This window comes from Carcharhinus amblyrhynchos, unplaced genomic scaffold, assembly GCF_965287045.1.
Source record: "Carcharhinus amblyrhynchos unplaced genomic scaffold, sCarAmb.v2.hapA scaffold_505, whole genome shotgun sequence".
In the NCBI taxonomy this organism is placed as follows: domain Eukaryota; kingdom Metazoa; phylum Chordata; class Chondrichthyes; order Carcharhiniformes; family Carcharhinidae; genus Carcharhinus; species Carcharhinus amblyrhynchos.
The window spans coordinates 93,830-117,852 of NW_027650245.1; the positions used below are offsets into that span (position 1 = coordinate 93,830).

Sequence of the window (24,023 nt, forward strand, 5' to 3'; positions counted from 1 at the left end):
ATGTTCTGTGATACCAACTGCAGATTAAGAGGAAGAGCTTAAAATAACTGCAGCAAACACTATTGTCAGGGTTGAACGAACCATTATTTTTAGCTTTGGGAGAAGAGCTAGCTTCTCTTTAACAAAAGCACCAAAGAGGGAAGTGACTAGTGTAGTCAGTAACATGGCGGTGGCATGGTGGCACAGTAGTTAGCACGGCTGCCTCACAGCACCAGGAGCACAGGTTCAATTCCAGCCTCAGGTCACTGTGCAGAGTCTGCACGTTCTCAGTGTCTGGGTGGGTTTCCTCCTACAGTCCAAAGACATGCGGATTAGGTGGATCGGCCATGCTAAATTGCCCCTTAGTGTCCAAAGATGTGCAGGTTAGATGGGATGGTCATGCCAAATTGTCCCTTAGTGCCCTGAGATGTATGGATTAGAGGGATTAGTGGGTAATCCCTCTAATCCATGGGGATAGGGCCTGGGTGGGACTGTGATTGGTGCAGACTCAATGGGCCAAAAGGCCTTTTTCTGCACTGTAGGTATCTATGATTCTGGCTGTAGGATGGGATTTTGCATCCATTGCCAGCAGTAGGAATTTCCAGCCCCGCCAATAGTTCCCCAGTGACGGTGGATGTGAACAACGGGAAATCCTGTTGACATTGATGGGACTGAAAGATCCCGCCACCAACCAATGGTGGTGAGCTGCCACTGCAAGCGTGAAAAAGGCCAGGAGGGTAGAAAATCCCACCTGTAGAATCAGTTTGGGTGGAGCTAAGAAACAGCAGCGGGCAGGAAAACTGATAGGAGTTACTTATTGGCCAGCAAATGGTAGTGGTTAGGTTGTACAGTATAATCGGGAAAATAGAGGTGTGTGTAATAAAGCTATTCACAAACAGACTGGGTAAACCTAATTAGCACTAATGTTGAAGAGAACAAATTCCTGGAATGTGCTGGCCTTAGAAAGGGTCCAGAGGAGGGTCACAAGTGATCCCTGGAATGAAGGGCTTGTCGTATGAGGAACGGTTGAAGACTCTGGGTCTGTACTCATTGGAGTTTAGAAGGATGAGCGGGGATCTTATTGAAACTTACAAGATACTGCGAGGCCTGGTTAGAGTGGACGTGGAGAGGATGTTTCCACTTGTAGGAAAAATGAGAATCAGAGGGCATAATCCTCTGATTATGGCTAAAGGGACAATCCTTTAAAACAGAGATGAGGAGGAATTTCTCCACCCAGAGAGTGGTGAATCCGTGGAACTCTTTGCTGCAGAAGGCTGTGGAGGCCAGGTCATTGAGTGTCTTTAAGACAGAGATAGATAGGTTCTTGATTAATAAGGGGATGAGGGGTTTTGGAGAAAAGACAGGAGAATGGGTATGAATAAAATATCAGACTCGATGAGCTGAACGGCCTAATTCTGCTCCTATATCTGGTGATCTTATGGAATTTAATTAAATGGTTTTCTGGAACAGTATGCCAAGGAACCAAATGAAATATGGGGTAATTTAGAACTATTATTGTGTAATGAGAAAAGGCCAATTAACCTTGCTGTAACCTTTAGGAAAGAGTGATCATAATATGGTGTAATATTGCATTAAGTTTGAAAATGATGTACTTCAATCTGAAACTAGTGTCTCAAATCTAAACAAAGGAAACTATGAAGGTGTGAGGGACTAATTGGCTATGGTAGATTGGGAAATACATTAAAAAGTATGGTGGAAGACAGGTAATGGCTAGTAATTCAAGAATTAATACATGGCTTGCAGCAAATTTACATTCCTTTGAGGTACAAAATCTCAATAGGGAAGGCAATCCAACCATGGCTAACAAGACAACTTATAGGTCAAAAGAAAAGATTTATAAAGATGCCAAGAAAGTAGTAAGCCTGAGAATTGTGAATGTTCTGAATTCAATAAAGGAGGACCAACAAACTGATAAAGTAAAGATAGAATATGAAAGTAAACTAACCAGAAATATTAAAAGAGACTATAGAAACTCCTATAAGTATTTGAAAAGGAAAAAGATTAGTAAAGACAAATGTGGACCCACTATAAGCAGAGGCATGAGGATTTAGTTTGAGGAATAAGTAAATGGCAGAGAAACTAAACAAATATTTTGGGCCGATCTTATGAAAAACATTCTGAGTGCAGGATGAACATGAAAATGGGAGAGTTTCTGATCCAGTTTTTGGGCAAGTCCAAATCTGCAGTCTTATGCACTTCGACTAAAAAAACCCAAAAACCATTTCTCGCCTATAGGGGGAGGGGGTGGGGCTTAAATCGCTGAAACACTGGCTGAGAGCAGAGGGTGCCATTGCGCATGTGCAGGTCTCAAGGTGAGATGCCTGTCATTCAGCCTTAGCTGCTCTCATCCAGCCTCACACACAGTAATCCCCTGCAATGAACCCATGGAGGCGAAGGTCCTGTGACCAAAAGTTTATTTATTTATAAGATATACTACACAACAAAGTGCTCCCTGTGCGCTCCCTGCTGCAGCAGGCAGAGAGACTGACACACCTGCTTTGAATAGAGAACATAAGGCTCCCTAACTGGGTCATCAATTAGGATTCAATCAGGGAGTTCATACCCTAGCAGACCAAACTCATTTGCCTGACCGAAACCCCCAAAGGCTGGCACTGCCCAAGGGCCACTCCCCCTTGCCCCGACCTCGAGTTGGGGACTCAAAGCCCTCCGGTTCTACCAGCAAGACCATCACATCTGATCCCTGTTGCTAGAGATCAGCTACAATTCTCGCTGGAGAGAACCTCTCTTGGCAAGGTCACACAGGCAAATGAACCTGGATGTTAACGTCCCGGGCTCATTAATTCAATGCAAAATGCATTTAAATTTAGTTTGAATAATCTATTTATCTCTAGGCGGGAAATCGGTGTGACACTTACCTCACCGAATATCTGGTGCTGGCATGATCACAAGAGGTGAGAAATTGGGCACGAACCTGATTTCTTGGCTCTCTCACGATCTTACCAGTTCACCGCACTCATTGGCTGGTAAGATCACCCCCTTTGTGTCTGTATGACTGAAAAAACTTGCCACAAATTCTAGACAACCAAGGGACTAGTGAGGAAATTAAACACGTTAAGTAATACTGGAGAAATGAATGTGACTGAAAAATGGTAAATCCCCTGGATCTGATGAGAGACATCCCAGTGCGTTGAAGAAGGTGGCTGTAGAAATTGTGGATACATTGGCGGTCATCTTCCAAAATTCTACAAATCCTGAAATGGTCCCTGCAGATTATAAAGTGGCAAGTATAGGATTGGCCATACTAACTTGTCCCTTAGCATCCCAAGATGTACAGGCTAGGTGGATTAGCTGTGGTAAATTGCCCCTTAGTGTCCAAAGATGTGTAGGTTAGGTAGATTGGCCATGCTAAATTGCTCCTTGTGTCCAAATATGTGTAGGTTAGATGGATTGGCCATACTAAATTGCTGCTTAGAATCCAAAGATGTGCAGGTTAGGTGGATTGGCCATGCTAAATTGTCCCTTAGTGTCCAAAGATGTGCATATTAGATGGATTAGCTATGTTAAATTTTCTCTTAGTGTCCAAAGATGTGTAGGTTAGATGGATTAGCCACGCTAAATGTGTGGGATTATGGGGACAGGGTGTGAGAAAGAGCCTGGATAAGATACGCTGTCAGAGAGACAGGTGCAGACCTGATGGGCTGAATGGCCTCTTACTGCACTGTAGATTTCTGTGATTCATTCAACACTTTACACTGAGGAACAGAGTGTTCAATTCAACTTACTACCATTCCAAACACAAAACGCAAAATAATTCACAAAAGAATAAGACGTTCTTCAAAAATTCTTACAAGCATGTCCTGTGCTTCGATGTTTTGGGTCAGGTTTATCACTCTCACCTGTAGTTGGGTGAAGTCCCATACCAGAAGCACACTCCCACTGTAGTACAGAGGGAGTAACTGTCAGAAGTGCATGCCATCTTCAGAGAGAGGCATTAAACTGTTACCCTGTGTCCAGCCTCAGACCATAATCGGTCTCTTTTCTCCACTGGAAACAGACGTTTCTCCTGTGTGTCCTGGCGCATGTATTTAATCCCTCCACCAAAATCAGGAAAACAGGTTCTCTGGGCAACGTGGGTGCTGGGATCTTGCTGTGCACCATTCAGCTGCTGCGTTTCCTACACTGCAACAATGGCTGCACTTCAAGAGTGTTTCACTGGCTGTAAACCCCAAAGTGCTCTGTGGCATGCTGAGGTTATGAAAGGCGCTAAGGAAATGCGAATGCTTTCTGCTGACCTCTGCCCCTCTTGCCCTTTGTTACAAGGTCTGCACCATCAAAGATTCAAGCAGCAAACGCGAGTCGTTTTATGCAATTAGCTCTATCAACATCCGCACCATGATTAACCGCCGTGAATGGAGAAGCTGAAGAATCAACGGGAATCTCATTATTAATAGATTAAGAGGCCATGCACTCCGGATGCGTTTCAACGCTGAATAACTTGTTTTCCGTTCTTGGTTCTCGGGTTTCTGTTGAGATGGCAGGGGATGGGGAGTAGCAGTTGCTACGATGGGCACGGTGGGTCTGCCCACAACTTTTATCACCAGGACACTCTATGAGGCATATTTAAAACTCATTGGAAGCAGACCGATGCTTCCTCTAACCTGCTGCTTCCCATACACTCCTCCCCAGTCCTTGATGTTTGCTGGAGTACAGTTCTGCCAGTGAGGTAGGCCTCCCTCGTTCTTCACCCAGGCGGCCCTCCCTGCACATGAACCTAGTGGATACGCAGGTCAAGTGTTTGACTGGAGATCAAGTCACAGACAAACGCCATTTTCTGATCACACAACCAGCAATCCAAAGCTTGTTCCTCACCCCTTCACATTGCCCCCACCACCTTGGCGGGGATGGGGCTAGCTCAGCCGTGACGAGGACCAGAGGACGGGGCGGCCCTGGTCTGTACACCTCCGTTCCGAGTTAAATAATACACTTACTCGCAAGCGCTCTCAACACAATCACGTCCACCGCTGTCAACTCTAATTTGAACTCAGGAAAGAGCAGCCTGAATACAAAACCTGAAGGACAGCAGCGGGAGTCGCCGTGACGGATTAAGAGGCGAGGGAACATAAAACACCATCTCAATACTCACAAGCTAAACAGTTGCTGTGTCTCTCAGTCTCGGGTGAAGCCAGAAAGTAGCTTTTGCTGGCTGACGAACAGAACTCCTCAACTCCAGGAGAAGCGCTGACACTGAGCGTATAATTAATATTCATATAATTATATTCTCATTCACAGCTTTGTCGCGACAGCTGGTTAAACGACGAGCTACTCCAGCAAGTCAGCACAACCTTGCAGATAATAACTAGTAAAATGCAGGCAAATTAAGGCATGTAAATTCAAGATATGAAAAGAATTTTACTTCATGTTCAACAGTTCCTTCTCCTAGGTCACTTTTAGAGGAGTTTTTTTTTAAAAATGTGTTTTATATGTTAAAACAGCATCTCCCAGGTTTAAGGACATTGCAAAGGCAATGGGAAAGAATTGTTTGAGGATTGATACTGGGTGCCCCACCTTACGCCAACACTCCCCAGTGACAGCCTTGTTTTCATTGGCAAGAAACTAAGCGGAGAGAGAGAGAGAGAATGGATGACGCACTGGGGACCACACATCTCAGCTGATCTTTCAGCCGACTTAAATAAACAGAGAATTCCCGAGGTGGGCGCTTAATCTCAGCAGTATGCTGAAGGTGCAGCATGCTTTGTTGATGTGGGCTGAAATATGGAACTGTAAACCAGGGAACAGTGTTGTTGTTACACCAAGCTAGTGAAGGGTGTCAGTTGTACTTGCAGCAATGCACTTGCATGTCACGCCAACATGTTTTTCCTGCAAGGCTTTTATCTTCCCCAAAACAAAGCATAGCTTTGTAATGGCAGTTAATTCGCCCTCGTGTCTGGCTGCGAGAATAGGCCCCCTCCTGAGCTCAAGAGGGCAAAACAACTCAGCGTACTCTTGCCCAGCAGGTACTGTTTAGGTAGACACAATGTGAAAATTCCACCACGGGATCGCAGGGGAAATACTGGGAGGCACCGTTGATCGTAGATTCCCTACAGTGCAGAAGGAGGCCATCTGGCCCATCGGGTCTACACTGACTTTCCGAAAGAGCATCTATCCCCTTAATCCTGCGCATTTAGCATGGCCAATCCACCTAACCTATACATCTTTGGAACGAAGGGACAATTTAGCATGGCCAATCCACCTAACCTATACGTCTTTGGAACTAAGGGACAATTTAGCATGGCCAATCCACCTAACCTACACATCTTTGGAACTAAGGGACAATCTAGCATGGCCAATCCATCTAACCAGAATATCTTTGGAGTGTGGGAGGAAACCAGAGCACTCGGTGGAAACCCATGCAGGCACCGGAAGAACGTGCAAACTCCACATAGCCATTCTCCTGAGGGTGGAATCAAACTCGGGTCACTAGCACTGTGAGACAGCAATGCCAACCACTGTGCTGCCACTGACCTAGAAATGAGGGCCACTATAGCTCCATGTCTGGGGAGGTGTGTGTTACACTGAAGGAAAATGAGGCAAGAGTCAGGCAAAAATATCATAGAATCCCTACAGTGCAGGGCAGGCCATTCAGCCCCATCGGATCTGCATTGACCATCCAAAATAGCACCCTACGTAGGCCCAACCCCCTGCCCTAACCCTGCATGTATAATATAAATATCAAAACAAATGATCAAAAGATGATATCAGAACAGAGAGGATATGTTTATCAGGAGCCAGAAGGGGCTTAACTGGTGGCACACCTGCCTCTGAATTGCAAAGCTCCAGATTTAAGACCCACTCCAGAGCTTGAGCACAATAATCAAGGCTGGCACTCCAACACACAGCTGCAATGTTGGAGTTGCTGTCTTTTAGATAAGATATTAAATCAAAACAGCATCTGGTGGATGTATAAAAACCCCTGGCACTATTCTGAAGAACAGCAGAAGAGGCACGGTAGCACAGTGGGTAGCACTGCTGCTTCACAGCTCCAGGGACCTGGTTTCAATTCCCAGCTTGGGTCACTGTCTGTGGAATTTGCACGTTTCCTCCGTGTCTGCGTGGGTTTCCTCCAGGTGCTCCGGTTTCCTCCCACAGTCCAAAGATGTGCGGGTTAGGTTGATTGGCCATGCTAAAACAAGTGCCCCGAAATGCGTAGATTAGAGGGATTAGCGGATAAGTATGTAGGGATATGGGCTAGGCCCTGGGTGGGATTGTGTTCGGTGCAGACTCGATGGGCCAAATGGCCTCTTTCTGCACTGTAAGGTTTCTATGATGTTATGAGGCAACCCCTTTCCCTCCCCCAGCCCATACTCTCAACCAACATCACTAACAACTACCTGACCGTTATCACATTGCCACATGCAAACTGGCCACCATATTTACAACAGTGGCAACACTTTAAAAGTATTTCATTGCCTATGAAGCCCTTTGAGACATCCAATGGTGGTGTTAAGTGTTATATAAAATCCAGCCTCAGTTTAACCCAAAATAGGCTGGGGCTCCTTTCTGTGGAAAAGGAGCACTCAGCTGGTGTCCTTAACGAATGTCTTTAAAATTGTGAAGGGATTTGAAAGGGTAGACGTGGAAAAGATGTTCTCATTTCTGGGGGAAGACCAAAACAGGAGAACTTCAACAGATGATGGTCACCAACAAAACACTCAGAAGAAACGTCTTTACTTGGAGAGTGGTGAGAATGTGGAACCCGCTATCACAGGGAGTGGCTGAGTTGAATATTATTGATGCTTTTAAGGGGGAGAATTAAGTTTTGGAAATTTACGCCGACATGCAGATGGCAGGGTAGGGGAGGGGTTTGTACGCAGCGTAAATAATCAAAGTTTCATTCATTCATGGGACATGGTCATCGCTGACTAGGCCAGCACTTATTGCCCATCCCTGTTTGCCCTTGAACTGAGTGGCTCGCTCAGCCATTTCAGGGGCAAATGAAAGTCAACCACATTTCTGCGGCTCGGAGTGACATGTAAGCCAAGCCGGGTAAGGACAGCAGATTTCCTTCCCTGAAAGACATTAGTGAACCAGATGGGCTTTTCCGACAATTGACAATGGCTTCACAGTCATCAGTAGATTCTTAATTCCAGATATTATTTTATTGAATTCAAATTTCACCATCTGTCATGGCGGGATTTGAATCCAGGTCCCCGAGAACATGAGTTTCTGGATTAGTAGTCTAGCAATAATATCATGAGGCCATCGCTTGCCCTAAGTGTTGAGCTAGGTCCACCGCAATACTTGAATGTCAGGGCAGTGTTGAGGGGATCATTTCAACTCCCATTATGTTCATAAGGATGCCAGCATAAAAGAGTTGGGCTGAATGGCCCCCTTCTACGCTATATCTTTTGTGAACGTGGAAGATATGTATTAGATTTGCTCCTGTGTCAAAACTTGATTGATGCTCAAAGATGCACGAAAGATGTTCACACAACATTTAATTGGGCTTCCACAGAAGGCAGCAAGTCGAGGTGAAAACTTGGATTAGACTGCAGTCCATTAACCACAGTGATCCTTAAACATGCTCTCTCTCCGGAGTTCAACCCCAAATCTGCTTAATTTATGGTTTGCATTCTAACTTTCCAAGTTTCCAGTAGATAATGCCTTTCCACCTTGTCACACTTAATCTTCAGCCAGTCTGATTCATTGGTGATTAATTAGGTGTCTAATTAGTAGCCAGGTGGACTGTTAAATGTGAACTCATTAAAGTCATGTTCATTCAACTAACTGAAGAGTTTGACAAGAGCAGAAAATTTGCGTCGTCTTATCATTATGAGGTTACAAAAGGAGGCAACAGTTGTGCAATTAAGTTAATTATCATAGTTCCAATTGCTCACTGATTATCTAATGAGTCGATGGTGTTAAGTTCGTGAAGAAATTTGTTACTTAATTTAATAATTATCAGTGAGGTTAAATTAGGAGCAGGATAGGCTGTTCAGCCCTTCAAACCCAGCTCCTCGTAACACCATACTGGTTTCTGATCTTCCCGCACTTTCTCACATCTCAATTCCTATCAATCGCAGTCCTGAGTTTTGTACTTTTATTTATTTTATTATTATTTATTAGTGTCACAAGTAGGCTTACGTTAATTAACACTGCAATGAGGTTACGGTGAAAAACCCCTCGTCGCCACAGTCCGGTGCCTGTTCAGGTACACTGAGGGAGAATTTAGCACAGCCAATGCACCTATCCAGCACATTGGGCTGAATGGCATCCTTCTGCACATTGAGTCTGCACCGACCTCAATCCCACCCAAAACTCCATAACCCCATGCGTTTATCTAGCAACTTCCCCCGACACTAAGGGGCAACTTAGCACAGCCACTCTACCTAACCTGTACATCTTTGAACCGTGGGGGGGAACGCAGAACACCTGGAGGAAACCCACGCAGAGGCAGGGAGAATGCGCAGACTCCACACAGGCCCTGACCCAATTCAGGAATTGAACTCTGGTCCCTGGAGCTGTGAGGCAGCAGTGCTAACCACTGTGCTACCGTGAATGAGATTCTATATAGCTCCTTGGTGTAAGAGAATTTCCAAAGATTCACGATCCTGAAGTAAATAAAAATATTAAATCTAGATTGAAATATAATAAATTAATATTAATAATTAAAATTTAAACTAAAAAGGCATTAAATTTAATGAAGTCAAACACAATTAACATAAAACAAATTAAATACGTATATGCAATGAATTAAAATGTGATATGGAATAAGAATAAATTACACAAAAAAATTAAAACTTTTTCAACAGATTAAAATAACCACAATATAAATAAATTATACAGAAATTTAAACTAAAATATTAAACAAACAAATAAAAATTTAGGATTTTAATCAAAAATCTTCAACCAAATAGAAATAAAATACATTCTAAAAGTATAAAAATTGTATCAAATGAAAAATTCACAAAATACAATGAAGAAAAATACTAAAATATTTAACAAAATATGAACAAAATTTTGTTCAGAAATTTTAAAGAAAATATTGACCAAAGATTTTATAATATGAATCAAAAATAAAGTGAAAATGTTCAAACAAAATATAAATAAGTTTGTTTAGAAATTTAAAAATATTTTTAAAATTTCATAAATTAGGGTATGAAACAAAAATGAAACTGAAGTATTCAACAAAATAGAAATAAAGTACTGTACAGAAATATAAATAATACTGAATGAAAAATTCACAGAATGGGATTACAAAATAAATTAAAATATTTAACAAAATATAAAGAAAATTTTGTTCAGAAAATTTAAAGTACTAAAATAAAATTACAAGGATAAACAACTTCAAATATTGAACATAGAAATAAGATACTGTATCGCAAAATAAATGTTACATGAAAAATTTGCAAAATAGGATTTGAGAAAAAAACTAAAATATAAATAAAATTTTGTTCAGAAATTTAAAATAAAATTTCATAAATTAGGGGATGAAACAGAAATAAAACTAATATTCAACAAAATAGAAATAAAATACTGTACATACACTTAAATAAAATCTGAGTAGACTAATTTGAATCTGAACCAAGTAATCTAATATCTAAAATAAACATAATTTAAATATTAAATTTAAAATTAATATAAATGTTATAATATAAAACTGATATAAATTATGTTAAATATAAAATTAATAGAAATTTTATTAAATATAATATATATTATAAATGTTATTAAATAAAGAATATGTGATATAAATGACATTAAATCTAAGACATTAGTTAAGGGCAGCAGTATGAAGTTTCTGATGATTAGAGTCTATCTGACGGTGCTGGTTAGTTAGTGCTGGTTAATAACTAGTTAATGGGTTAACCTGTACCATCACCAGTGGCCTGGTCCTTTCCCGCTGCACTCACCGCTCTCCGCCGTCCGGGCCGGGCCCGCACTCAGGGTGAGGGGCCGAATGGCCGGGATGCCCGCTGCCCGCTGCCGCCGCTCTCCGTCCCTCGTCTCCCGTCTCCAAGGCCCGGTTGCTAGGGGGCAGCCCCTCCCCCCCCACGGGTCAATGCTCCGCCCTCTGACTTCACCTGGCAGGGCGGCGCCCGGAGCGAGGGCGGAGGCACGGACTACGGGAGGAGTCGGAGTCGGCAGGAAGAGTCTGCGCGGAAGGTTGGGGGTGGGGCCTCTGGGGAGGGGGCGGAGCCTGTGGGGAGCCTGCGGAGTCTGCGCGGAGGGAAGGGGCGGGCAAGATGGGGAAACGGGCGGGGCCGGAGGGAGGGGGCGGTGCTCGCTGGAACCGCGGAGGATGAGTGGTGCGTGCGAGGGAGGTAGGCGGAGTCCGTTTGGGAGTGGGCGGAGTCCGTGTCGGTGGACGGGACCTCTGAGCATTGACGCACAGGGCGCCGCTCTGATTGGTCCGCGTCATTGTTCGGTCACGTGATGAAACTGCAATGACGTAATGGACTGCAATGACGTAATGGGCTACCCCGGAGGCCCCCCAAGTGATTCCAGTAGTGTTGCAAATTGTGCTGCATTGACCATACTCCCTCCTTTCACAATCAATGGATCTTTTACCCAAAAAGACGTTTCCAAAGCAATACATACAGCCGATTAAAAATGTTTTTTGTGAAGTGCAGCCCACTGTTGTAATGGGAAACACTGCAACCAATTTGCGCACAGCAAGATCCCACAAACATCAATGTGATCAATGACAAATCCATTTGTCTTCCAGATGAAGGGCACAGCTCTACTCCAAATAGTGTTCCCCTTCACAGGGCACCAACAGTTGCCAGTTTAATCATCGCCTCAGGAAACCGGCACCTCTGACAGTGCAGCATTCCGACAGTGCTAAAGAGATCATGTGGCAAACGGGAGGGGATCAGGGTACTGAATTTGATGGTCAGCCATGAATGAATGGTGGAATAAGCTCGAAGGGCCGAATGGCCTGCTCCTGCTTCTAATTCCTATGTTTCTATGCGTTACATTGGATCTGTGCAACTGAGCCCAAAAGCCACCACCTCTGGACTTAAGAAGTGAGAGTGTGATCCACCTGGGCAATAATTAACACGTTTGGTTTACAGTTATTGTCCATCTAGTTTCACGTACCTACAACTTCCTGACCTTCTAGGTTCCTGCTCAAATTCACATGAGTTGCTGACAGAATTAAGTGTTTCTAGTTACTTCCTTTCACTTTAGAATTCTCATCCTTGGCTTTGAAACTTTCCAAGGCCTCCCCTCTGTAAGCTCCTCAAGACCTAAACACCAATATTGCTGTGCTCATGAATTTTAGCCTCTTGTCCCCAATTTCCATCACACTGTCCCCTTGGCCCCCGTGTGCCTCCAGCTGCTAAACTCTGGAAATGTCTCCCTAAATGCCCCTTGATTTCTCTCTCCTCCTTAAAACCTTCCTCTTTGACCAAACTTTTGGTCACCAGCCTAATATTTCCTTATATGGTTTGGTGTCAAACATTATTTCATAATCACTCTTGTGAAGCACATTGGGATGTTTTGCTACTGAAAGGTACTATATGAATGCACACATTGCCTGATGCAGATCTGCAGCTGGTGGGTAAGGGTCCCAGGTCAGGCTGATGCCTTCTGCAGACAGGCACTCACTATTCAACCAGTGGATTGGCTTCACTTCACACTTGCGTTGAGTGGTCAAAGGGGCTGGAACAGGCAGTTTCAGTTTGAATGGTGACGAGGAAAGGAAACAAATGTTATAAAATGGGCTGACAAGTGGTAAGTAGCATTTGCACCACAAGAGAGCCCCAGGCAATAGCTATCTCCAACAAGAGAGAATCTAAATACCTCCCTTTGACATTCAATGGCATTACCATGGCTGAATCCCCCATTGTCAATATAGAATCATAGAATCCCAACAGTGAAGAAGGAGGCCATTTGGCCCATCGACTCTACACTAATTCTTACCCAGGCTTACCCCACTAATCCCCCTAACCTATATGTTTTATGACAATAAGGGGCAATTTGCACAAAAATAGAAAATGCTGTGAAATCTCAGCAGGTCTGACAGCATCTGTGGGGAAAAAAGCCAACGTTTCGAATCTAAATGGCCCTTCGACAGAGCTAAGAGCAATTTAGCATGGCCAATCCACCTAACCGATACATCTTTGGACACTAAAGGGCTATTTAGCATGATCAATCCACCTAACATACACATGTTTGGACACTAAGGGGCAATTCCACATGATCAATCCCCTTAACTTACCTATTTTTGGACAATAAGAGGCAATGTAGCATGGTTAATTCATCTAACCTACACATTCTTGGTCACTGAGGGGCAATTTAGCATGGCCAATCTACCTAACTTGCCCATCTTTGGACACTAAGGGGCAATTTTACATGGCCAATCCACCTAACCTGCACATCTTTGGACACTAGGGACAATTTAGCATGGCCAATCCACCTAACCTGCACATCTTTGGTCACTAAGGGGCAAGTTAGCATGGCCAATCATGTTACAACTGCACAAAACTCTGGTGCAGCCGCACTTGGAGTATTGCGTACAGCTCTGGTCGCCGCATTATAAGAAAGATGTGGAGGCATTGGAAAGGGTGCAGAGGAGGTTTACCAGGATGTTGCCTGGTATGGTGGGAAGGTCTTATGAGGAAAGGCTGAGGGACTTGAGGTTATTTTCATTAGAGAGAAGAAGGTTACGAGGTGACCTAATTGAGGCATACAAGATGATCAGAGGGTTAGATAGGGTGGACAGTGAGAGCCTTTTTCCTCAGATGGTGATGGCTAACACGAGGGGACATAGCTTTAAATTCAGGGGTGGTAATTATAGGACGGATGTCAGAGGTAGGTTCTTTACTCAGAGGGTAGTAAGGGCGTGGAATGCCCTGCCTGCAGTAGTTGTGGACTCGCCAACTTTAAGGGCGTTCAAATGGTCAGTGGATAGGCATATGGATAACATTGGAATAGTTTAGGTTAGAGGGTCATTAGATTGGTTCCAGTGGTCAGCGCAACATCGAGGGCCGAAGGGCTTGTACGGCGCTGTAATGTTCTATGTTCTATGTTCTATCTGCCTAACTTACACATCTTTGGACACGAAGGGACAATTTAGCATGGCTAATCCTCCTAACCTACACATCTTTGGACACTAAAGGGCAATTTTAGCATGGCCAACTCATCTATCCTACACATCGAAGAAGTGAGGGAGGAAACTGGAGCACCTGGGGGAAACCCATGCAGACACAGGGAGAATGTGCAAAGTCAATACAGACAGTCACCCGAGGACAAAAGTGAACCCAAGTCCCTGGCGTTGTGAGATAACAATGGACCCAAGGACGCCAATGTTACATGAATATGCATGAAGGAGTTCTTCCAGTCCAGAATTTGGCATCTAGGCCTCCGCACTGCAGTGGATCACGCTGAGAATGTCAGCAGGTTACCCACAGCTGAACAACCTCCGTCAGGTTGCTGTTGTTCTGCACTCTCCCCTTCAACCAGCAACACGACGGCTGCAATTTCCACAACACGCAAACATTTGACTGGTGGGATAGAATGGTTAGAAGAGTTACAGCATGCAGAAAAAGGCTCTTTGGCCCATCCAGCCATCCAGCCCGTGTTGGCTGATGTCCCATTCCCAGCCTAGCGATACTGAACCAGAGAAAGAGATGCAAGTGTCAGAATTGGTCAAAAGACCTGTTCCTTAAGGTGGGATTAAAATCAGGAAAGTGAAGTAGAAAGGCAGAGAGTGGGTTTAGGAAAGGATTCCCAGAGTTAGGGCTTCAGCAGCTGAATGGTGTTGCCCACCTGTTTTTGCAAAGTATACCCAAATTATTTTCCGCTGAATTTAAACTCTAGTAGTGCGGTGGCACAGAGGTTGGCACTGCTGCCTCACAGTGACAGAGACCCAAACTCGATTCCTGCCTCGGGACACTGCCTGTGTGGAGTCTGCATGTTCCCACTGTGTCTGCGTGGGTTTCCTCCGGGTGCTCCGGTTTCCTCCCACAGTCCAAAGATGTTCAGGTTAGGTGGATTGGCCATGCTAAATTGTCCCTTAGTGTCCAAAGATGTGCAGGTTAGAGGGATTGGCCATGCTAAATTGCCCTTTAGTGTCCAAAGAGATGTAGGTTAGGTGGATTAGCCATGTTAAATGCCCCTTTACTGTCCATAAATGAGCAGGTGAGATGGATTGGCCATACTAAATTGTCCCTTAGTGTCCAAAGATGTGCAGGTTAGGTGGATTGGCCATGCTAAGTTGCTCTTTAGTGTCCAAAGATGTGCAGGTTAGGTAGATTGGCCATGCTAAATTGTCCCTTGGTGTCCAAAGATGTGCAGGTTAGCTGGATTGGCCATGTTAAATTGCCCCTTAGTATCCAAAGATGTGCAGGTTAGGTGGATTGGCCATGCTAAATTGTCTCTTAGTGTCCAAAGATGTGCAGGTTAGGTAGATTGGCCATGCTAAATTGCCCCTTAGAACCCAAAGATGTGCAGGTTAGGTAGATTGGCCATGCTAAATTGCTCCTTAGTGTCCAAAGATGTGCAGGTTAGGTAGATTGGCCATGCTAAATTGCCCCTTAGTGCCCAAAGATGTGTAGGTTAGGTGGATTGGCTAGGGTAAATACTTCGGGTTAAGGGACAAGGCAGGGGTGGGCCTGGGTAAGATACTCTCTCGGAGAGTTAGTGCGGCTCCGTTGGGCCGAATGGCCTCATTCTGCACTGTAGGGATTCTATGATATCTAACAACATAATACTACTTTTGTTAAGTTCACTTTTGCCTGGTTTTTCTTCTGATTGGGGGTTCTGTGGCAGACTGGGGATGGGCAAAGCATTAAGAAGCACTAAACATAAGGTTTAAAATGACAAGACATGAAATAGCATTTAATGCTGGGAGTGATATCCTCAAAGCAGTATGTAGTTGCAGCCTTCGCTGGCGTGTCCTGCTGTTCAGTGCTCTGCCCTGTGGTGAAGAGAGGAATTACAAGAGGCATTTTACCTGTGCCAGCCTCCAGAAGGGGCACAAGAGCAACCAGAGGACAAGGAAATTCCCCTAAACAGAACGGTCTCACAAATCAAGTCTGCACGCATCCCCATAAACTCGCGTTCACTGATTCTAAGACAGTCCGGGGCAGAGGTGAACACACATTTGATTTATTATTGTCACGTGCATGAGTGTACTGTGAAAAATATTGTTTCTTGTGAGCTATACCAGCACGCCAACTATCCAACTATGGGATCTTCCTGTGTGCAAAACGGACACCCTGCTTGCTGACGTAATGACCCTTCGCTCTATGCGGAATTCTTCCGGAGGCTTCCGTAGAAGCGGAGGCAGGTGGTAAAGATGCATTTAAAGGCAGGTTGGGAAAGAATACCTACGATCCCCACAATGCAGAAGGAGGCCATTCAGCCCATCAAGCATCCACTGACAACAATTCCTTCCAGGCCCTATCCCCGTAACCCCACATATTTACCTGCTAATGCCCCTGACAATAAAGAACAATTTAGCATGGCCAATCCACCTAACCTGCAAAATTTTGGACACTAAGGGGCAATTTAGCATGGCCAATCCATCTAACCTACACATCTTTGGACACTAAGGGGCAATTTAGCATGGCCAATCCATCTAACCTACACATCTTTGGACACTAAGGGGCAATTTAGCATGGCCAATCCATCTAACCTACACATCTTTGGACACTAAGGGGCAACTTAGCATGGCCAATCCACCTAACCTACACATCTTTGGACACTAAGGGGAAATTTAGCATGGTCAATCCACCTAACCTGCACATCTTTGGACACTAAAGGGCAATTTAGCATGGCCAATCCACCTAACCTGCAAGTTTTTGGAAAAAAAGGAGGAATTTACCATGGCCTGGTCAGCACGATGGCACAGTGGTTAGCAATGCTGCCTCACAGCGCCAGAGACCTGGGTTCGATTCCCAGCTTGGGTCACTGTCTGTGTGGAGTTTGCACATTCTCCCCGTGTCTGCGTGGGTTTCCTCTCACATTCTGAAAGACGTGCTGGTTAGGTGTATTGACCCGAACAGAGTGCGGCGACTCGGGGATTTTCCCAGTAACTTCATTGCAGTGTTAAGGTAAGCCTTACTTGTGACTAATAAATAAACTTCAACTAACCTGCATATCTTCAGGGTGTGGGAGGAAACCGGAGCACTCAGAGGAAATCCATGCAGAGACGGGGAGAATGTGCAAACTCCACACAGGCAGTGACCTGAGGCCGGAATTGAACCCGGGTCCCCAGCGCTGCGAGGCAGCAGTAGCTAACCACTGCGCCACCGTGCCACGCAAGGGAGAAGGGGATGTTGGGATTGGCCGATGGGCCTGGATGAATTAGGAATGTGTGCCGCTGAGGAGGAGAGACCAAAATGGTATGTTTCTGTCAATTCTGTCTGTCTCTTTCCCTGTCTATCTCTCTCTCTCTGCTATGTGCGCAAGAGATGCCTGTCAGGGCACACACTGTAAGGTCAATTTTCTGCTGGGCTGCTCCCAGCTTGCAAGAACTCACAAACCCCCCAAGGCACCGAGGTCCTGTCTGTTCATTTTAAGTCAGCGTTGACTGACGGACCCAGGCTGAGGGCCCCTGTGGAATCGCCCTGTCACCGCTAACAGTGGGATTTTACACCACAATTTACTCGGTACCTCGGCAGAGCTAGGAATCACAACACGCACAGTCTCCAGAACACCAGGAGCCGCACCTCATTGCAAGGGGTTTATATTCCTCAACAGTCTGAGATGGTAGAAGCTGAGAGGGTTTTACCCTTCCCTCCCCCACCCCACCTACTGCCCGGACACTTTAGGACAACGGGGTCGCAGTCTCCGGGACAGGGGGTCGGCCATTTTGGGACAGGGGGTCGGCCATTTTGGGACAACGGGGTCGGCCATTTTGGGACAGGGGGTCGGCCATTTTGGGACAGGGGGTCGGCCATTTTGGGACAACGGGGTCGGCCATTTTGGGACAGGGGCTCGGCCATTTTGGACCGGGGTGAGGCGACACGCCTTCACTCCGAAAGGTTGCGGCTCTCCGGAATTCTCTCTGCGGTTCCTCCGTCCGTTGAGGCTTATTCAAGGCGGGCATCGACAAAGCAGGATAGTGCGAACCCTGGAATCCGAAGCAAGAAGGGAAAACGCTGGAAAACCTCAGCAGGTCTGGCAGCATCTGTGGAGGGAGAATAGAACATGGAACGCTACAGCACAAACAGGCCCACAGGTCGCACCGATCACATCCATACCTACCAAGCCATAGAACTATCTGTAACTCCCAATCCCATTAAATCCCATGTACTCATCCAGAAGTCTTTTAAAAGACCCCAGCGAGTTTGCCTCTATCACCACCGCCGATTCCACTCACTCACCACCCCCTGAGTGAAAAACTTACCCCTGACATCTCCTCTGTACCTGCTCCCCAGCACCTTAAACCTGTGTCCTCTCGTAGCGACCATTCCAGCCCTGGGAAATAGCCTCTGAGAATCCACCTGATCTATACCTCTCAACATTTCATAAACCTCTATCAGGTCACCTCTCAACCTTCGTCTCTCCAGGGAGAAGAGACCGAGCTCCCTCAACCTATCCTCATAAGGCATGCCTCCCAATCCAGGCAACATCCTTGTAAATCTCCTCTGCACCCTCTCAATAGCTTCCACATCCTTCCTGTAGTGAGGCGACCAGAACTGCGCACAGTACTCCAAGTGGGGTCTGACAAGGGTCTTATAAAGTTGCAGCATTACCTCCCGACTCCTCAACTCAACCCCTCGATTAATGTTTTGAGTCTGGGCGTCACAGATCTTTCAAAGTGTGGGTCACTGAAGAAAATAAATTGAGGTACAAGGACAGTCATGGTCTAATCTGATGGTGGAACAGGCTTAAGGGGCTACATTCTGAGTCTGGAGCATTCTTCCAGGAGAATGTGCAAACTCCACACAGACAGTGACCCAAGCCGGGAATCGAACCCGGGTCCCTGACGCTGTGAGGCAGCATGTGCTAACAACTGTGCCACCCTGTTTTGTCCAGAAAGCGGCATGGCAATCTTCGCCACTGACAAGTTGCGGATCATAATTCATAGAATACCTACGGTGCCAAAGTAGGTCATTCAGCCCATCGAGCCTGCACCGACAACAATCCCTCCCAGTCCCTGTTCCCCACGTAGTTACCCTTCCCTTGACGCTAAGGACCAATTTAGCACGGCCAACCCACCTAACCCGCACTTCTTTGGACAGTGGGGGGCAAACCGGAGCACCCGGAGGAAACCCACGCAGACACGGGGAGAACGCGCAGACTCCACACAGAGGGTAACCCAAGCTGGGAATCGAACCCGGGACCACGGCGCTGTGAGGCAGCCGTGCTAACCACTGTGCCACCGTGACGTGAAGCCCCGGACTCGCCGTGTTTTCCTCCTTGCAAAAAAAAATGTACTGTCCCCAAAATCTTGCAGCCGTTCACACTGACAGGAATGTAAGGTCCCTCTGATGGCATGCCACCGCCCCCCCCGGCAACCCCTCGCCATGGATTTCCCAGCGGTGAGGGGTACGGTGAACAGGAAACACCATTGACAATGGCGGGGGGGGGCAGCGAGCAGCGTGCCACCCCGAAACAGACTGTGGAGAGGGAGGAAATTCCCACCCTTTCTTGGTTAAACTATCTGATAGGGGCGGTACAAAATTTCAAAATGGCCGCCACGCTGAGCGCAATGATGTTCAGGTTTTCTACAATGATACGACAATGTAATTGTGGTACATTTTAATATTCACTGTGCACATTCACTGTGAGTCATACAGGGTTGCATGGGGGCCTCGATTAGGCTGGCTGCTCTGCTGAGGGGGCAGGAAGTGTAGACGGAGTCAATGGACCGTTTGTGTGATGGACTGGCCTACATTCACAACCCTTTGTAGTTTCTTGCCATCTTGGTCAGAGCAGCAGCCATACAATTTCCCCCCTCTGTGTATACAATTCTCCCCTTTCCCTCAGTTCACTGAAGCTGAAACCTCTCGGACAGTGCCCTTCCCGCACTGTGCCTCTGTGACGGCTACTCTAAGCTTTAGTGCGTCCCTCAGTCACGTCGTCCCGGGCTTCAAAGTGTGCCAGTCTGCAACACTCGCTCAGGGACAACCTCTTGGTCTGGAAGACCAGCAAGCTTGGGGCAGGCCAAAGAATGTCTTTCGCTGAGTTGATGACCCTTCAGCAACATCTGATGTTTATCTGGGTGGGAACAGCCCCTAGAGCACAGAGTTCCCGTCCCAGGGAACAGCCTGTAGAACACAGAGTCTTGCGTCATTGGGAACAGCCCGTAGAGCAGAGTCCCTGTCCCAGGGAACAGCCCGTAGAGCACAGAGTCCCCGTCCCAGGGAACAGCCCCTAGAGCACAGAGTCCCTGTCCCAGGGAACAGCCCGTAGAGCAGAGTCCCTGTCCCAGGGAACAGCCCATAGAGCACAAAGTCCCCATCCCTGGGAACAGCCTGTGTAACACAGAGTCCCCATCCCTGGGAACAGCCTGTAGAGCACAGAGACCCCATCCCTGGGAACAGTCTGTCCAGCACAGAGTCCCGGTCCCTGGGAACAGCTTGTAGAACACGAAGTCCTGCATTCCTGGAAACAGCCCCATAAAGTACAGAGCCCCTGTCCCTGGGAATAGCCCATAGAGCACAGAGTCCAGCATCACAGAACTACTCAAGATGAACTTGAAGAGACTCAGTGGTTAGCACTGCTGCCTCACAGTGCCAGGGACCTGGGTTCAATTCCTGACTTGGGTCAGTGTCTGTGCAGAGTCTGCAAGTTCTCCCCGTGTCTGCGTGGGTTTCCTCCGGGTGCTCCGGTTTCCTCCCACAGTCCGAAAGACGTGCTGGTTAGCGCACATTGGCTGTGCTAAATTCTCCCTCAGTGTACCCGAGAAGGTGCCGGAGAATGGCGACTAGGAGATTTTCACAGTAACTTCATTGCAGCGTTAATGTAAGCCTACTTGTGACGAATAAATAAACTTTACCTCAACAAAAATCATCTCATCTCTCTCCGGAACCTTCTTCGCAAAGGTACGTTCCCCAAGGAGTTGGACAATGGTCTCTCCCTCGCCACAGTCACCTTGAGGGCTGCGCGCAGGTAGGGTGAGACTCCGGGCATGTACAGTGGGCCTGACGGGGAGGGCCTTTCTCACAACCAGCCAGGTGAGGTCTTGGTGCTTGTGAAAGTTCTGGTGATGATACCTTCTGCCAAATGACCGTCTCTGTCTGCTCAGGGACAGCCTTCAGGTTTTTAGATGTCCAGATCACCAACAACCTGTCCTGGTCCCCCCCCCCATGCCGACAGTATAGTTAAGAAAGCCCCACCAATGCCTCTACTTTCTCAGAAGACTAAGGAAATTTGGCATGTCAGCAATGACTCTCACCAACTTCTACAGATGCACCATAGAAAGCATCCTTTCTGGTTGTATCACAGCTTGGTATGGGCTCCTGCTGTGCCCAAGACTGCAAGGAACTACAAAGGGTCGTGAATGTAGCCCAATCCATCATGCAAACCAAGCTCCCATCCATTGACTCTGTCTACACTTCCTGCTGCCTTGGGGAAAAGCAGCCAGTATAATTAAGGACCCCTCGCACCCCAGACATTGTCTTCTTCCATCGGAGAAAAGATACAAAAGTCTGAGGTCACGCACCAACCAACTCAAGAACAGCTTCTTCCCTGCTGCCGTCAGACTTTTGAATGGACCTACCTTATAGTAAGTTGATCTTTCTCTACACCCTCGCTATGACTGTAACACTACATTCTGCACTCTCTCCTTTCCTCCTCTATGAACGGCATGCTTTGTCTGTATAGCGCGCGAGAAACAATACTTTTCCCTGTATCGCACAATAACAAGTCGAATCAAATCGGGGCCTGCAGCCAGTCTTTGGCTAATCTGGGGGAGGCAGGGGTGTGGACTGGGGTTGGAGGCAGAGCTGGAGGGAGGCAGCGGGAGACTGCCGGTTGGCGAAGGGTTAAACGAAATCGAGCGTAAACGGGCAGCAGGTGAGAGTGAAGGGCAGGCGATGCGTGAGGACAGCTGTAAAGCGAGAGAACAAGCCCGTTTCATAAGCAAACAGCTGCATCTCCCAGCTCCCGTCTGGAATGTGGCAGACACTCGATCCGGTCACTGATCCATCTCGTACGCATAAAATCTTGCCCTCAGCACCGCGCCCCCCCCCCCCAAGAGTATCGTCCGCGCCAACCCTGTCTCCCCAGCCAGACTCTGCTTCTGAGATTATTTATCACCCACTCAGCCCCGCTTCACACCAAGAGGGGAGGATTTTCCCTTCCCGCCCGCCATGGGAGAGGGCTGTGGGGGGGTGGGGTGGGGGTTAGGAGTGGATCATGCAAAGATCCGTTGACGTCAGATGGGATTTTTTTGGTTTGCGGCCGAAAATTCTGAGCTTTGCGTGGAGTGAGCCTTGTGCGAGGCCTGTGCGCTACTCAACTGCAGGGGGCATCGCCATCCAGCCTGATCCTCTCACACTCACAGCTTTTCCAGCTGTACAGGTTTTCAGGAGTTTCCCCATCCGCTTCTCCCCACCCCCCCACCCCCCAAGACCTTTCCCAAGACATCAGGTGCTGAGGCCAAAGATAAAGATTCCGCTGCGTTAGCAGACAAGATAGGGGCTTCCAATCCTGGGAAATTCTGTTCCGACTCCAGGCGCTGCATTACTTGCTAAAACACCCCAAAGTTACTGGGTCAGAGAGTGCATTGCCCAGTCTGTGAAAATGCTAACAGTCATCATCCTCTGCAATGTACACCACAAGAGATGTCGAAAGATTGGACAGAGAGGCCGAGAGAAACAAAGACAGAGGAGGAGAGAGGGTAAGAGAGGGGGGCAGAGAGGAATATGAAGGGCAAGAGATAGTCTGAAGCTTGTCTGGCTTCCTCCCACGGTCCAAAGATGTGCAGGTTAGGTGGATTGGCCATGCTAAATTGCCCCTTAGTGTCCAAAGATGTGCAGGTTAGGTGGATTGGCCATGCTAAATTGCCCCTTAGTGTCCAAAGGTGTGCAGGTTAGGTGGATTGGCCATGCTAAATTGCCCCTTAGTGTCCAAAGGTGTGCAGGTTAGGTGGATTGGCCATGCTAAATTGCCCCTTAGTGTCCAAAGGTGTGCAGGTTAGGTGGATTGGCCATGCTAAATTGCCCCTTAGTGTCCAAAGGTGTGCAGGTTAGGTGGATTGGCCATGCTAAATTGCCCCTTAGTGTCCAAAGGTGTGCAGGTTAGGTGGATTGGCCATGCTAAATTGCCCCTTAGTGTCCAAAGGTGTGCAGGTTAGGTGGATTGGCCATGCTAAATTGCCCCTTAGTGTCCAAAGGTGTGCAGGTTAGGTGGATTGGCCATGCTAAATTGCCCCTAAGTGTCCAAAGATGTGCAGGTTAGGTGGATTGGCCATGCTAAATTGTCCCTTAGTGTCCAAAGGTGTGCAGGTTAGGTGGATTGGCCATGCTAAATTGCCCCTTAGTGTCCAAAGGTGTGCAGGTTAGGTGGATTGGCCATGCTAAATTGCCCCTTAGTGTCCAAAGGTGTGCAGGTTAGGTGGATTGGCCATGCTAAATTGCCCCTCAGTGTCCAAAGATGTGCAGGTTAGGGTGGATTGGCCATGCTAAATTGCCCCTCAGTGTCCAAAGATGTGCAGGTTAGGTGGATTGGCCATGCTAAATTGCCCCTTAGTGTCCAAAGATGTGCAGGTTAGGTGGATTGGCCGTGCTAAATTGCCCCTCAGTGTCCAAAGATGTGCAGGTTAGGTGGATTGGCCATGCTAAATTACCCCTTAGTGTCCAAAGGTGTGCAGGTTAGGTGGATTGGCCATGCAAAATTGCCCCTTAGTGTCCAAAGATAGAGCCACAGAATCCTTACAGTGCAGAAGGAGGCTATTCAGCCCATCGAGTATGCACCAACCACAATCCCACTCAGACCCTATCTCCATAACCTAATTTACCCGTGCGTATTCACCTAGCTAGTCCCCAACACAAAGGGGCAATTTAGCATGGCCAATCCACCTAACCTACACATCTTTGGACTGTGGGAGGAAACCGGAGCACCCGGAGGAAACCCACGCAGACACGGGGAGAATGTGCAAA

General features: G+C 46.9%; 1 protein-coding gene across 5 annotated transcripts in view; it reads right to left on the reverse strand.

Annotated features, from left to right (window-relative positions):
* Positions 1–17,114, reverse strand: part of klc3 (kinesin light chain 3) — an 87,839-nt gene extending 70,725 nt beyond the window's left edge. The window contains exon 1 of one of the 5 annotated variants that reach the window (XM_080183977.1): positions 17,062–17,114. The gene's annotated coding sequence lies outside the window, so the exon portion shown is untranslated. The other 4 variants (XM_080183974.1, XM_080183978.1, XM_080183976.1 and 1 more) reach the window with 4 other exon arrangements.
* Between the last annotated feature and the right edge of the window lie 6,909 nt (positions 17,115–24,023).